Genomic DNA, 15,587 nt, shown 5'->3' with positions numbered 1-15,587 from the left:
ATGCTCCTACATTTGTTGCTCATTACAAATTGGATTTGACTTCCAGAAGCAGGACTGCCTTCGGTTCTGCGGTACACTGGAATATCCTTCCATGAGGACCACCCAAGGTACACAAAGCTGGGACTCTATCCCAGTAGTTGAGGAACAAATAAAAAGGACAACATCAGATATTAAAGTTATGTACTCACCATAACTATGCATCTGTGTTGCCCATTTTCATTCTTCCTCTATCCCCCATCTTATTATCTCTACGAGTGACCTTATGATTATTGCAGAACGTCTGTTCCAGGTTTGAGACAAACTTCTGCTACTACTAGATTTACTTTGTCTTAACCCAGTTTCAGTTCTTCCTATAGCTTATAAGGCAGCAAACTCAATCTGAGGTATAGCAGGTTGAATGGGGCATGATGGTTAAAGAGAGGAGCTTGAGAGTAGGATCGGAGAATCTAGTAAATGCCATTGAGTCAGACCTGAGGTTGGATCCAAGACCCAATAGTTGAGGAAGAATGAAAATGAACAACACAGATGCATAGTTATGGTGAGTACATAACTTTATCTCAACATGAACTATGTTTTTCTAAAGTAAAACAGTTTGTGGACTTGCTGATTTCTCCATGATTGTACAGCCTTGGAGACATAAGGTGATTGCAGGGGCTGAAGCCCCCAGAAAAAATGATATTTGTGATTTTTTTTTCGAGTTTTACTTTTGTACTAGTAATTTGTGGATGTGTTTTTATACTTTTATGTTTATTTCAGTACCTGTGGTAGTTTATAGATGCAGAAAGCCAGTTTGATTTTATTTGTAATATTTGCTGGGTTTCATTTTGAGGGGGGGGGGCTTAATTTTTTTCACAAATCCCTCATATGCAAACTTTATTTCTGTATGGAGGTCAATGCTTTCTTTTAGTATGTGCAACAACTTATTCTGATATACATTCCATAGTGTAAATTAACATCAGGATCAGAGGTCTATTATGGAAGGTGGCATGACCTTATTTTTTGTTTACTTAAGTAACACCTGTTCACTGTAAGTGAACAGTCACCTGAAGCAAAACTGACGACATAATTTTAAAATCTTGAGGCCTTCAAGAGAATACAAACCACTGCTACTCTAAGGCTGTGTGTGCTAGTAAGTGCTCTTGGGGAAGTGGTTATGGAAATAGACAGCTAAATTTCACTTTATGTCCAGAGACCCTGATTTTCCATTTTTCTAGAAAAATTACAAATAAATCCCAAATATCCACATATTGGAAAAAAATTGGAATTTCATGGAACTTGGCATTGTACACAGCAGCACATTTTCACCACAACATGTATTTTTTTCTCATATTTACTACTTAAAATGCTGTTGTCTTGCTTTATGAGACTGTTTTTATACAGAATCTGCTTTAATTTTGTTATTTCTTTCTATGAATTGCAACTCTCTCTCTCTCTATATATATATATATATATATATATATATATATATATATATATATATAGATTGTGTGTGTGTATATACAATGGATATAAAAAGTATACACACCCCTGTTAAAATGCCAGGTTTTTGTTATATAAAAAAAATGAAATCATAACAAATCGTTTCAAAACTTTTCCCACCTTAATGTGACCTATAACCTGTACAATTCAATTGAAAAACAAACAAATCTGTTAGGGAAAAAATATACAAAATAAAAAAACGTACAATAAACTGGTTGCATAAGTGTGCACACCGTTAAACTAATATTTTGTTGAAGTACCTTTTGATTTAATTACTGGCGCTGGCCAAGTTGTTATCAGATCCAACCCCGAGGGCTTCGGATCCAACCACACCCTCCACTTCTGTTTCGATTCCTCCTCCGATCCGACCACTGATTTGGGAGTTGGAATGTCCTGAGCTGATATTAGTGGAACCATGAGACCCGAGACCTATAACGGGATCCGACCATTGCACCGACGTTCAGGGCTTCATCGGAACTAGAGGAGTCTAGGAGCCGATGCTCTCCAGTCGGGTACGGGGAGGCGAGCTCAGCTCCTACCTCAGCCTCAGGCCTGTTGTCTGTGATTTTGGGGGTTCCTTCAACTTCTTCGGATCCAGGGATATCCTCAGATCAGGGACGGGAGGCTTTAGAGGTGATGAGGAGAGTACTGTCTCCACAGACAGTTCCGCTGTTCTACACTCAAAATTACAGGTGTCTGCCTCTATATCCTTGCATCCACAGAGACACAGAGATCCTAGGTCTCAGGATGCCCCACAGGGCACCCCCCCCTCTTTTGAAACCTTTTCAGAGTTCCCCTCCGAAGAGATTCCTTTGAAGAGATTATTAAAGAAAAAGCATTTAGACTCCCCGGAGGAGTCCATCACTTCTGATATGGACCTTGATGAAGCTGAAGGGTCCCCACGGTCACTTCCTGATGATTTCTCCTTCAGAGACATCCTAGAAATCCTGAAAATCAGATAGGCACCTGGAAGTCCACTAATCCTTCAGCAGAGGAGTCCGTATACCTGAAGGCCTTCAGATCTTACCCTTCCTCCACTTGGGTGTCTCCACCTTTTGACAAACTTATGGACCTAGTTTCTCAGAAGGTGTGGGAGTCTCCAGATTCAGTGGAACCTATTCCTAGGAGGCCAAATAAGTTCATAATATCCCCGACAGACAAAACCTTTTTAACTAAGGGTGTTCCAGTAGATGCGGCAGCCAACCAAGAAGGAACTCTCAGAGACATCTTCTTCTGTTCTTCCACCGAACAAGGAATCTTGCTCAGTGGACAGATATGGAAAGCACAGTTTTTCTTCAGTGACATTTGCCCTCAGATCACTGAATTACCTTACCCATTATACTTGATTTATAGGGAGACCTCCTGAAAGAGCTAGGAGATGCTAGGTTCAGTAGCTGAAGGGGTTTTAGAGAAAGTTTCTTCTTGGTTTTCTACCTTAAACTCAGTTGTCAACTCTTCCACGAGGCTGATTTCTTACACAGCAGATGGAGCAAGTAGAGCAGCAGGTTCAGAAATTTCCATAAGGAGCCATTCTTGGATGTGCTTGTGTATCTTCACGGAGCCCTTAAATCTTCCTTAGTGAATGGCTCATCACTGTTTGAGCCCAAAGTCAAGGATACACTGACCAGGTTGTTAGGTTAGGTGGCTGGAACTCCCCCACTATCTCTCTTACATTCAACTGTTAACAGCTCCAAACTCATTTTCAAACCCACTAACTGCCCTTCCCTCTCCTCCATACTTACCTTGGATCATCCTGACAGAATACTCAGGTCAAGTAACCAGAACTTCCTCAAAGTGTACAAACCCTTATGCATGACAGGACAATTTCTCCTGTCTTTTTCCCTTACTCATCTGTGGAATTCACTCCCTCCCCCCACACACATTTGAATCACCCAAAACCACTCTGCCTTCAAGACCATGCTCCATTCCCATCTCTCTTCTCACTGGGAATGCTCATGCTCTCACCGCACCTGACTCCCTCTTGACTCCCTCTATTTCAATTCTGCACCCCATCCTTTTTTTTTTTTTTTTTCCTTTCTCATTCTAATTTTTTCTCGTAAAGCTTCAACAAGGAAGATATATAGAAACAAATGGAAAAGATTCTCATTATGGGCTTCTCGTGACCACATTGATCCCTTTACTGCCCCAGTCAATTCCATTCTAGAATTCCTAGCAAAATTATTCAATGAGGGTGCAACTGCGACTACCATTAGAGTTCAACTAACAACGATATCTAGTTTTCATATAGGTGAATCTGGCCTCAACATTATGTCTCATAGGCTATGCAAGGCATTTCTTAAAGGTACTTTATTACTACGACCACCTGTCAGAGACCCCCCCCGCCCCAGCACCATGGAACTTAAATTTTGTCGTGTCTTGTTTAATTTTTTCCCCCTTTTGAGCCAGCATCATCTTGAGAACTTAGGTTTTTGACATGGAAAACTATTCTCTCAATAGCAATGACATCTGCCAGGAAGGTGTCAGAGCTACAAGCCTTGTCAATAAAGCCCCCCTACTTGCCTTTCCATAGAGACAGGGTATCCTCACGAACAAACCCTTAATTTTTGTCAAAAGTATGTTTAGAGTTAAATTTGAAACATTTTTAGAGCTACCAGTCTTTTACCTAAATTATGGGAATAAGGCAGAATACATGTTACATCAACTGGATGTGCATAGACAATTATGTTTCTATTTACACAGGACTAAGAACTTCAGAAAATCTGACCAGCTTTTTATATCGCTTTCAGATTCAAAGAAAGGTATGTCAGTCTCTAAGATGACACTTTCAAAATGGCTGTCAGATTGCATAACCTTCATCTATACGTCTCAAAACAGAGATCTTTTCCCATAGAGTTAAAGCCCACTCTACAAGAGCCATTGCAACCTCTTCTGCTTTTCTGGCTAAACTACCAATTGATACCATTTTGTGCTGCAGCAACATGGGCAAGACCACATACCTTTATCATTCATTACAAAGTCGATTTGGCCTCCAGGAATAGGGCATCTTTTGGTTTCACAATTCTGAAGAATATTCTCCCTTGAGCCACCCAAGAAAGATGGTGCTAGGGACACTGTCCCAATCTGGTAAGAATGAAGACGAGATAGGACAATAACGCACAAAGAAGTTATGTACTCACCATAACATTCCATGTGTGTTGTCCATCTTTGCCTTCATTCTTACGTCCCACCCTCCTTTCCCTCAGCCATTTTTTCTACTGGAAGTCTGAGTTGGTACAACTGGATATCATTATTCCCTGGCCTTCTTTATTGCACTGTGAATTATTAAACTGTATTTATTTCTCTTACTGTTATTATAACTGCAAACAAGATCTGGGTAGTTTACCTAGTGCATGCTGGGATAGGGTTTAGCCACAAGCTAGTGGAAGACCTCAAGCTTGCATATAAAGGCCGAGTCAGATCTGAGGATCAGATCCGAACCCAACCTGGTAAGAAAGAAGGCGAAGATGGACAACACACATGGAATGTTATGGTGAGTACATAACTTTATTTTTTATTTAAAAGTCATAGGTTCATATTTAGTTACTAGCCATACAGTCCAGGAGACCCCTAAGGAGCCTACCCCAAATTCCCTGTTGCCCCAAAGCAATGTTTGGTTAACTGATTTGCACAAGGTCACACAGTACATAAATGAAGGTGGAAAGATTCAAGCCCTGCACCCTTGACACAAAAAGCAGCTCATTAACATGTCAGAGATTTAGTCCTCTGTGCTAAACGCTAGATGAAGTATACATACCCCATGTCTCAAAAGATATATTTGCCATATATTCCAATCTATGCGTAATAATACAGCATAATCAAAAACTTCATTCCTATGCCCCTTAGTATTCTGTCACTTTTCATCCATTACATAGCAGTACAATTTCCTCCAGTATATTTTTAGTGTGCTAAACTTAATAAATTAGAAAGCCAAAAGCATTAGAAGCTGACCTTTTGAAAAAGATATTTGAGGAAGTGGAGGCAAAAAAGACAATTCCCCTAAAGACACTGGTAAAACAGATCCAAAAATAAAGGCAGTATAAAAATGTTATTGTGCCAGAACCTGTAACTTGCTGTCCTTCTACAGATGGTGGTCTGCCTTCTAGCATTTTTACCTTTTATCAGAACACTATTACAACCTTTTATAATAGTGTTCTGATATAAAAGTTTGGACACTAAGGAGGGAGAAAAGAACCTGTACCGATTGGCTAGACAGAGGGACCGAGCTAGTAAAGATGTGCAGCAGGTAAGGGTGATAAAGGATAATGAGGGAAACGTACTCACAAGCGAGGAGAGTGTGTTGAGCAGATGGAAAGAGTACTTTGAGGGGTTGAAGAATGAAGAGAATGAGAGGGCGAGAAGGTTGGATGATGTGCGGATAGTGAGTCATGAAGTGCAGTGGATTAGCAAGGAGGAAGTAAGGATAGCTATGAAGAGGATGAAGAATGGAAAGGCTGTTGGTCCAGATGACATACCTGTGGAAGCATGGAATTGTTTAGGTGAAATGGCAGTGGAGTTTTTAACTAGATTGTTTAATGAACTCTTGTAAAGTGAGAGGATGCCTGAGGAATGGAGAAAAAGTGTTTTGGTACCGATTTTTAAGAATAAAGGTGATGTGCAGAGCTGTAGTAACTACAGAGGGATTAAACTGATCAGTCACAGCATGAAGTTATGGGAAAGAGTAGTAGAAGCTAGGTTAAGAAGGGAGGTGATGATTAGTGACCAGCAGTATGGTTTTATGCCAGGAAAGAGCACTACAGATGCGATGTTTGCTCTGAGAGTGTTGATGGAGAAGTACAGAGAAGGTCAGAAGGAGTTGCATTTTGTCTTTGTGGATATAGAGAAAGCATATGACAGGGTGCCTAGAGAGGAGTTGTGGTATTGGATGAGGAAGTTGGGAGTGTCAGAGAAGTATGTAAGAGTGGTACAGGCTATGTACGAGGGTAGTGTGACAGCGGTGAGGTCTGCAGTGGGATTGACAGATGCGTTTAAGGTGGAGGTGGGATTACATCAAGGATCAGCTCTGAGCCCTTTCTTATTTGCAATCGTGATGGACAGGTTGACAGACGAGATCAGACAGGAGTCCTCGTGGACTATGATGTTTGCAGATGACATTGTGATCTGTAGTGAGAGTAGGGAACAGGTGGAGGAGACCCTGGAGAGGTGGTGATATGCTCAAGAGAGAAGAGGAATGAAGGTCATCAGGACTAAGACAGAATATATGTGTGTGAATGAGAGGGAGGACAGAGGAATGGTGAGGATGCAGGGAGTAGAGGTGGTGAAGGTGAATGAGTTTAAGTACTTGGGATCAACAGTTCAGAGTAATGGTGAGTGTGGAAGAGAGGTGAAGAAGAGAGTACAGGCAGGATGGAGTGGGTGGAGAAGAGTGTCAGGAGTGATTTGTGACAGACGAGTACCAGTAAGAGTGAAAGGGAAGGTCTACAAGAGGGTAGTGAGACCAGCTATGTTATATGGGTTGGAGACAGTGGCATTGACAAAAAGGCAGGAGTCAGAGCTTGACGTGGCAGAGTTGAAGATGTTAAGATTTGCACTGGGTGTGACGAGGATGGACAGGATTAGGAATAAGTATATTAGAGGGTCAGCCCAGGTTGGAAGGTTTAGAGACAAAGCCAGAGAGGCAAGATTACATTGGTTTGGACATGTGCTGAAGAGGGATGCAGAGTATATTCGGAAAAAGATGCTAGGGATGAAGCTGCCAGGTACCAGGAAAAGAGGAAGGTCTAAGATAAGTTTTATGGATGTGGTGAGAGAGGACATGCAGGTGGTTGGTGTGACAGAGAAAGATGCAGAGGACAGGAAGAAATGGAAACAGTTGATCTGCTGTGGCGACCCCTAACGGGAGCAGCCGAAAAAAGAAGAAGATCAGAACACTATTACAGCAGTAAAGCATTGCTCTTTACCCAAATTTAAAAGCCTTGAGTCTGATACCTAGGTGTGTTGGCACTAATTTGTAATATCTTATTCATTCTCCCCAGATATTTTACATATGTGGCCCTAAGTATACTGACTTTGCACTGGGAAGCCTCATCTCCTTTCAGGCAACAGGAAGATTTTGGATTAGGTCCAGGGGGATCAGTAGTGACTCTTGACATCTGAGATTGGGGAGAGCCACCAATATCAGCCTGTAGTCTGCACAGCATTGTGCAAAAATGTTAAAAAAGAATGAATTTAAAATTTCCACCTTACAAAGGCAAACCATTAGTGATAGCTACAGCTTAATCTACCCACCTCCTGCTTCCCTAAATAAATTCAAATCATTCATCACTAACCTCCTTAATAATTGTCCCAAAAATAATAACATAATCATTCTAGATGACTTCAATCTTAATTATATTGATCCTGTTTCATCTGATCTAGGTCTCCCTCAGCTTATAAAAGAACCAACAAGACCTAACTTCAGGTCCTCCAAACACTCTACACATGACCTGTTTATTGCAAACATGCCAAATTCCAACTCCAGCATAAACATTGTGCTACCATTACTACGTGACTGATGCCCATCCTTTACAATTCTCAACCATCCTGTAAAACTACTACCAATATTAAAAGCCTTCAGAAACAGAGTAGCAGAAATGTAAACAAACTCAGAACCTTTCTCTCAGCCCACATCTGGAACCATATACTCTCCTTACATGACCCTAATACAGCATCTATAAGCCTAACCCACTCCCACTTATCCACAGACTTTATAAACCCAAAAAATTGGCTATCCACTGAACTCATGATGAAGCATGGCAAAAATTTAAACAGACCCCCAAAAATGACAACCGCACCTCCTTTATAGTGTTGCATAACCTAACCAAGAAGTCCATCAGAAGGCACAAAAAAAATTCCAGACAAAGAAACAAATTACCCTCTTAGATTCTCCCAAACACTTTTGGAAAGACATTAACCTATTTACTGGAAGAAACCCTCCTCATGATGCCCTGTCTACAGACACCATTTAATGTGGTACAACAGACCTTTCTCCAGAAGATTTCCGACATAATTTAGCAATCTCCTAATCAAGAAGCTCCACACCTCCCACAGATCACACATTGCCCAGCCTGCCACTGTTTATCCCTTCTTCCAGTTTAAATGCATACATCCCAAAGAAGTCGCTGTTCTGCTTGAAAATATTTCCATCCAAACCAAAGGGTAAAAAGGTCACATAGACAAATCATTCAGTAAAAACTACAAGAAAAACTCAGCCAAGCTGGAGCTTTCACTGTGTGATACCGTAAACCTCATGTGGTGGAGACGCATTGGATATTTGCAGATGACCCCTTAAGGATATCAGGTGTTTCACCTACATGGCTTCTCAATATCTGTGACTTTTTTGTTACTTTTTAAGTCTTTGCAGTTACATTTAGACCAATAAAGCCAAAACGCAGTAGCTGTGGACATGCGTGTTTCAACCTTTTTATTAACCTCGTTGGCACAGCATAAGTAGATATTTTGGCTGTACTTCATAAACACAGGGTCTTTAAACCCAGCTGATGGCCATAAAAATTAAGGTGTCTGCAAACTATCCCAATTAACATCCAAACCAATTGGTCATTGGCCACTATCATCTCCAAAACAAACTAATTCAAATTGGCATCAGTCCAAACACCACTCCCTGGTTTAAAAACTTCCTCACTGATAGACAGTTCAGATTTAAAATGGGATTCTCCCAGTCGGAATCTGCACCTGTTACCAAAGGTGTACTACAAGAATCCATTCTTGCCCACCTCCTCTTCTCCATATTCATTAACAAACTTCCTCGTGACCTTCCCAATCTCCCACTGTCCTCTGTGCTGATAACATGATCAGGTCACTTGTCGTACCAACATTCAGTATCAACTCCAGTGTGATGTACATGAGCTTCACAGTTGGCTCATAAATAATAAACTACTCAACCCCACCAAGACCAAAACTATGCTTTTAGGAACTCCACAGAAAATTCACTAAGCACTTGACTCTTTGACTATCTTTGGCTTACAGAATCATTCCGTGGAGACAACATCCACCTTCAAATACCTAGGACTGTGGCTTATCAGTCACTAACCTACCATTTTCGTATAGATAAAGTGAGAGCCAAAATAATCTCTCCTCTTCTGGGACAAGTTCTCCCCTTTTCTATCCCAAGCAGGCAGAGTAGCAATTGGCAAAGGGATTTTCCTTTCCAACTTGAAAATGGGCTCCCAGTTTTTTGCTTCTGCCTACAAGAAAAATATTGCCACATTCCAGACCATCTCTAACAGTAATCAGCAATTCATTACAACTCACTTCTCTGTGAGCATCACTGTGTCACCCTAGAAAAAACCCAACTGGCTACCCAAAAAAACAAAGATCTGACCTGCTTTAAGGATCCAAACTGTGCAAACTACTATAACTCCACACATTTACTCCTCTTGAAGCTAGACTTCATGGGAAAAAATAGTCCTTATACAACCTTAGATACTACTCACAAGCCACACCAACTCTAATTACCCTTAGCTTGCATGTTTTCTCTTGTCAGGTATCTACTCTTTGGCAAGCTCTCCCCATCAACAGTAAGGAAATCAATGCTTATTCCAAATTCAGAAGCAATTCAAAAAGCACTTCATTTAAGCCAAATACTTCTGCTTCAATGCAGGACATATCATCTAACCTATCTCCTTTTTGAGTGTCTTCTCTCTCAAGATTCACTGAAGATTAACCCACTTTAGAAACTAGTGTATATATTGTACATTGCACTCTGCTTGATTGTATATTGCACTGTGCTTGTTCACAAGAATGTATGTACACAGTTATTTCTATGTAATTAGTCTGCCCTACTTTGTTACTGCTTACATTTCTGTATTTTTTTGAGAAATGTTTTGTATTGCATCTGGACTGAGCCTGAAATTGGTCAGTGTTGATCAGTGCAGTATCCCAGTAAATTAATAAATAAAATAAAGAGTGAAGACAGAAGACCATGTAAAGGACATCATATCTGTTTAAATGGAAAAGATTACATCTTTGGCATCTAGCAATGTTTTTGGTAACCAAATAAATAAATAGAGTAAAGATAGAAGACCCTGTAAAGGACACCATGTCTCTCTAAATGGAAAAGATTACATCTTGGGCCATCTAGCAATTTTTTTGTAACCAGTTACCTGCTCTGTTTCTCAGCATCTGGGCTGTCTTCATAAACTACTGCACAAACCTGTCTGGTAATATAAAAATACATGTTTCTGCAGTTTCAACATAAGCTCCTGCTGTGCCACTAATTTATTCAGGCCCTTCTGTTTAAGGGCCAGTATGACTGAAAACTGAACAAAATCATATATTTTGTTAGACCTTGTTACTAAAACAGTAATTTCTGTTCTATTTTTTGCAGCAGAGTTTTAAATAAATATTGATTCACAGTTATTCTATTGAGTGTGTGGCAGTTAGTGAGAGGGAAGTGGTTAGGTTGCTTTTGGTGCCCCTTCTTCATCTTGGAGTCCCTGAGGACAGCTGTTGCCCCAGACCTGATCCATTAGTCAGAGCCAGAGAGGAGATTGAGGCATTCTGGTGCAGCATTGTAATGCTGCTGAAAAAGAGTTTTTTTGCACAACCTACAAACCTGTCTTATGCATAGGCATGCAGTGATGTAACCCAAGAATTCCACAGATATCTGCTAGTGTACCCCGAATTTTTATGGTAAATGCTGATCCCTCTCCCTCAGTAACAGAGAGTGTGGCAGCATCAATTGGTAAATATTCCTCTCCAACCCAGGATAGGTAAGCCGACAAAATGCCACTCTTATCCCATGCCCCCAGCCAACTCCCTGGGAACCAGGGCTCCATCTGCACCATGAAGTCAGGTAGAGATTTCATGAAAACTTAACACGGTATACAGTGAGTAGGCTGAATGGCTATATAAAGGAAGAATCAGCTATGTTTTGTTTTATTTGAGGATGGTATTATAAGGATCATTTATTGCGAGAATACACACTGGATGATGTAAAGCTGTGCTTGGCATGTAATTGTCTAAAAAGGAATACTGCATCTCAGATCACCCTAAAATTCTCTTGGAACTGGAATATTTTGTAGTAGAAAAGTTGATTCTTCCTTCATTCTGAACCATCTATTTCTACAGACCTAAAACAACTCTCATGGAAGAAATAAGCATTGCTGAGAGGAAAGCCTTGATGCTTGAATTTCTTTATACAGTTTTCCACAAGAGTAAAAATTCTGTCTTTCTTTGAGTGTGTTAACCAGGTAGTAGCACTGGTCCAATGACCCTTTTTCAGGCATGACTCTGGCCATTATGGGTAGCACAGTTATGTAAGCAGTACTTGCAAAGTCCTGTAACCCATATGTGCATAGACAGAAAGTTGATCAACTGTTCAATGGCAAGGACATAATCTGTATTGCTCCTGCTGGATCAGAGGTTTGCCACACAGACAGAGTTTCCTTTCCAGTACCATGGCATAAGCATTCTCTGGAAAGCTGAGAAGCAAGATCCCTCTGTAAGTGGAAAACAGCTTTCTGTCCTTCCTTTTTGAAAACTGAAACCACCATCCCAGTTAACTCGTTCATTCAGTACTTTTGACTGGATGTCATTCACTCCCACAGCCTCGCTGCAGTAGTACAACTTAATTACCACAATGGCCTCGTCTGTAGAAAAGGACCATATCCCATCTTTTTTCTGGAACTTTTCCTCAACAGAGAGCATGACCTCTGGGTTCTGGAGTTCCTTAAAGTATTCTTGCTACCTCTGATCATGTCTCTAGCCAAGATCAGCATTTCTCATCCCTTGCTGAGACTTGCCTTGACTGTGCTCTCTCCCGTACTAAGCCATTAGATGGTCTTAGTGGTCATTAGAAAGTTGTTCTCCATGGCCTTGCCTAACTCCTCCCACACCTAGACATTTGCTTCAATGGCTGATGCAGCCGCTGCCATCCTGGCCTGTTGGTACCTGTCAGTTGTATCTGGAGTCACTCCTTGTTCCATGGAAAGCCTCATCATTTAATATGATGGTTTCCCTCACCAGTTCACCAGACGGTCCTAATGTTACTTCTATGATGGAGGTCTACCACTTTCATTCACAGCTCATTGTCACCATGTCATCTACTGAGGTCTTGAACAAACACCATACCCACAGCTTCCACCAGTATTTAGAAGAAGCTCTTTAGGAGGTCGGAGTTGGTGGTCTCTCACAAAACATCTGCTAGGCATTCCTAGGACACTAGGACACATTTATTACTTGTTTGGAATTTCCAAGTCTATCTGACCACCACAGTCTATATCTGAACCAGTCTGCCATCAAGTGGTGATTATTTGATAGCTCAGTACTTCTCTTGTCTAGAACATGTGATTACAGGTCTGATGAATTGACCACAAAGTTGGTCATTGACCTTTTGCCCAAAATATGCTTGTATAAAGTATGCTTATGAGCATCTTTGTATTCAGACATAATATTTGTTGTGGACACTCTGTGGCTAGTACAGAACTGCAGTAACAGTTCCCTGCCTGGTTTCAGATCAAGTAGGCAGTTTCTTTTTGTCTTTCCCTCTTTTTAGTGATGTCTTCTAGATGAACTACATAGTCATTAAGGATATCCAATTGAGCACTACACTTAGTCTGAAAGAAAAAATAAATACTTTGCATAACTGCTAGGTGTTCTACAACACACCATCATTTTGAGGTGATGCTGTCATCTACCAGCACAAGCTGAGTTGCACAAAACCAAACATGGCACTTGTGAGTGTCCCCACACCTTCCTCAGGTCACTTTTGAGTGGTATCTGTAGTAGGTGAGAGAGAACACACCCATTTGAGAAGTCTGGTTCCAGAATGAATGCTGTGCATAGAGGTACGACCAGTTATATTTTGCTATGGTACATTTCTACTACTCGTACAAACTCTATATTCTTTCCCAGCAATGAGATAACATTCCTTATCTCAAAAGTCAACTTTCATTACCATGGTCTAGGCCATTCCCAAATTATCTCACTCCTATCTGCCCCATAAGTGTCATTGCATCTGTCCTCCCACACTTTGTCTTTTGGTTGACGATCTCACAAGATAGCCTAGTATCACTTTTTGGGGTGAGCCCAACTTGGTGCATAGTTCACCAGACTACTACGAACTCACCAGTGAGCACAATCCCTAGGTATGGCTTAATGTGTAGGCCCTTTAATTCCTTTTCTACATTGTGTTTTCTTGTTCTTTCAATGAATCATAATAGTGACTGAATTTTTAGATTACTGTTTACTAGGTCACAGTTCTAAGACCAGTTTGCCAAGATGATTCTATCAGAAACACAAAGCACTTGAATTTAGAGGGAGTTGAGGGTCCCTCTGATGATGCAGGTGGTCCACCTCCCACCCAAGGTATGGAGTTAGGATATTCAAATGTCCTAATAGATAGGATGCTGTTGATGATACAAATGATCCTCATGGCTGCCTGAATGACAACTCCTCTTAATGGCTCTTCTTCCTTTCCTGGGCCTTCCCACTACAGAGGAAACATAGACTAAAGTTAAGTTGTGAGTGGCTTGATGGTCGACAGTCATGGGCCAAAAAAATGTATCCCTTGAATATGAACAGAAAAGTACTTTCAGATGTTCAGTAGGTAGCACACTGGGCTTTGATAGTGGAAGATCAGAAAACTGTAGGTTCTATTCCCACACACAAGCAGTGACTGGATTCATTTCCTAGTGTTGTGAGTGTGTAGTACAGCAAAGGGGGTTTCATGTATTTCTGAAGTGCCCTGCTTTGGATGAAGTGCTAAACCAGGGTCCCATCTGCCAGAGCTGGTGGCAGCTCAAGTAGATGTAAAAGTTCCTGTGGTATTTATCAAAAAAGATGAGGGGAACTTCCCCTTGTCTGTATGATTACCATCTTGGGTATCCCCTGAAAATAGGCTTCTTCCTAATGGGACTAACAAGGTGAGCAAAAGATAAATAAACAAAAAGGTAGACTGGAGATATGAAACTATATAATATAAAAATCAGGCAGCCTGAAGTTTATAGTGCATGAAATTCCCATCAAAACTCATATCATCTACAGGAATGATGTTTTCAACCTCTTGAGAAGCTTGGCAGAAAATGAATATTCTGGAGAATAAGATAACATTAGTTTATGAATTCTGGGATTGGATATATTAAGAAAGGAGGGATATAGGGATTGATTACTGGATAGAAAGGAAGGAATACTATGAGACAGTTATCATGACTAAAATGGAGTGCACAGTCAGATGAGAGATGATAGCAAAAAGGAAAATGTTTTACCAGGTGGCTAGTGAACAGGCTCTGGTGGTCATCTTCAAGGTAACAACATACTTGTTCAAGGAAATGGATAGGTGATTGAAAGACTGGTGTAAGAAATTTGTAAGAAATGTATATAGAGATGAGTATGTGAAAGTCATACTTAGATTTTACTACTGGGAAGGGAATGGGAAAGGAATATGAAACAGTGGTAAAATAAGTTGATATACTAAAAGTATTTACAAAAGTATATGATGGTAGGATTCAGACTTGGGAGATGCACATGGCAAGGATGGAAACAAACTGGTGCGGTGAAGAACTCACTAGGGATGGCTTAAGTCAGTAAGAATTCTATGTTACTTTTGGGTCTATATCATATGAGCAAATTGCACAAATTGCGAACGGTAATAATATCGAACGTACTGGACCTCGAAGTGCTTTTTCTGAGTCCGCAGTAAAGTAAAGAATGGGATATTTGCCCTTTCCTCAGTGTAGTGCGATCTCAAAATTGGAATATATATTTAGCGGAGGGGGGGGTCGCAGCCCCCCACAATAGGAAGTACGAGGTCCAGTACGTTCGATATTATGAGCGTTTGCAATTTGTGCAATTCGCTCATATAATATAGACCCATTACTTTTCTCCAGCTGTAGAGAGAACATGCAGATAAGCTATGTTACGGACAAAACAGCATTGCCTGTTCTCAAGGACTGGAGTGGTTTTAAAAGTCTTTTGTTTGGAATTACTGGTGAGGCAAATAATTACAGGTCAATCAGTTTTATCTACATGCCTAAAAAAGAATGATTATGAAGAAAACCCTGAAGGATAGTTGGTGAATTTCCTGAAATCAAATTGTTTAATAGATGGTTAACGGCACTGAACCATAAAACAGATCTCATTAGCCTAACCTT

Source organism: Protopterus annectens, chromosome 2.part0 (genome assembly GCF_019279795.1).
Source record: "Protopterus annectens isolate FY-2018-M chromosome 2.part0, PAN1.0, whole genome shotgun sequence".
Lineage (NCBI taxonomy): Eukaryota > Metazoa > Chordata > Ceratodontiformes > Protopteridae > Protopterus > Protopterus annectens.
This window is presented reverse-complemented; position numbering follows the sequence as displayed.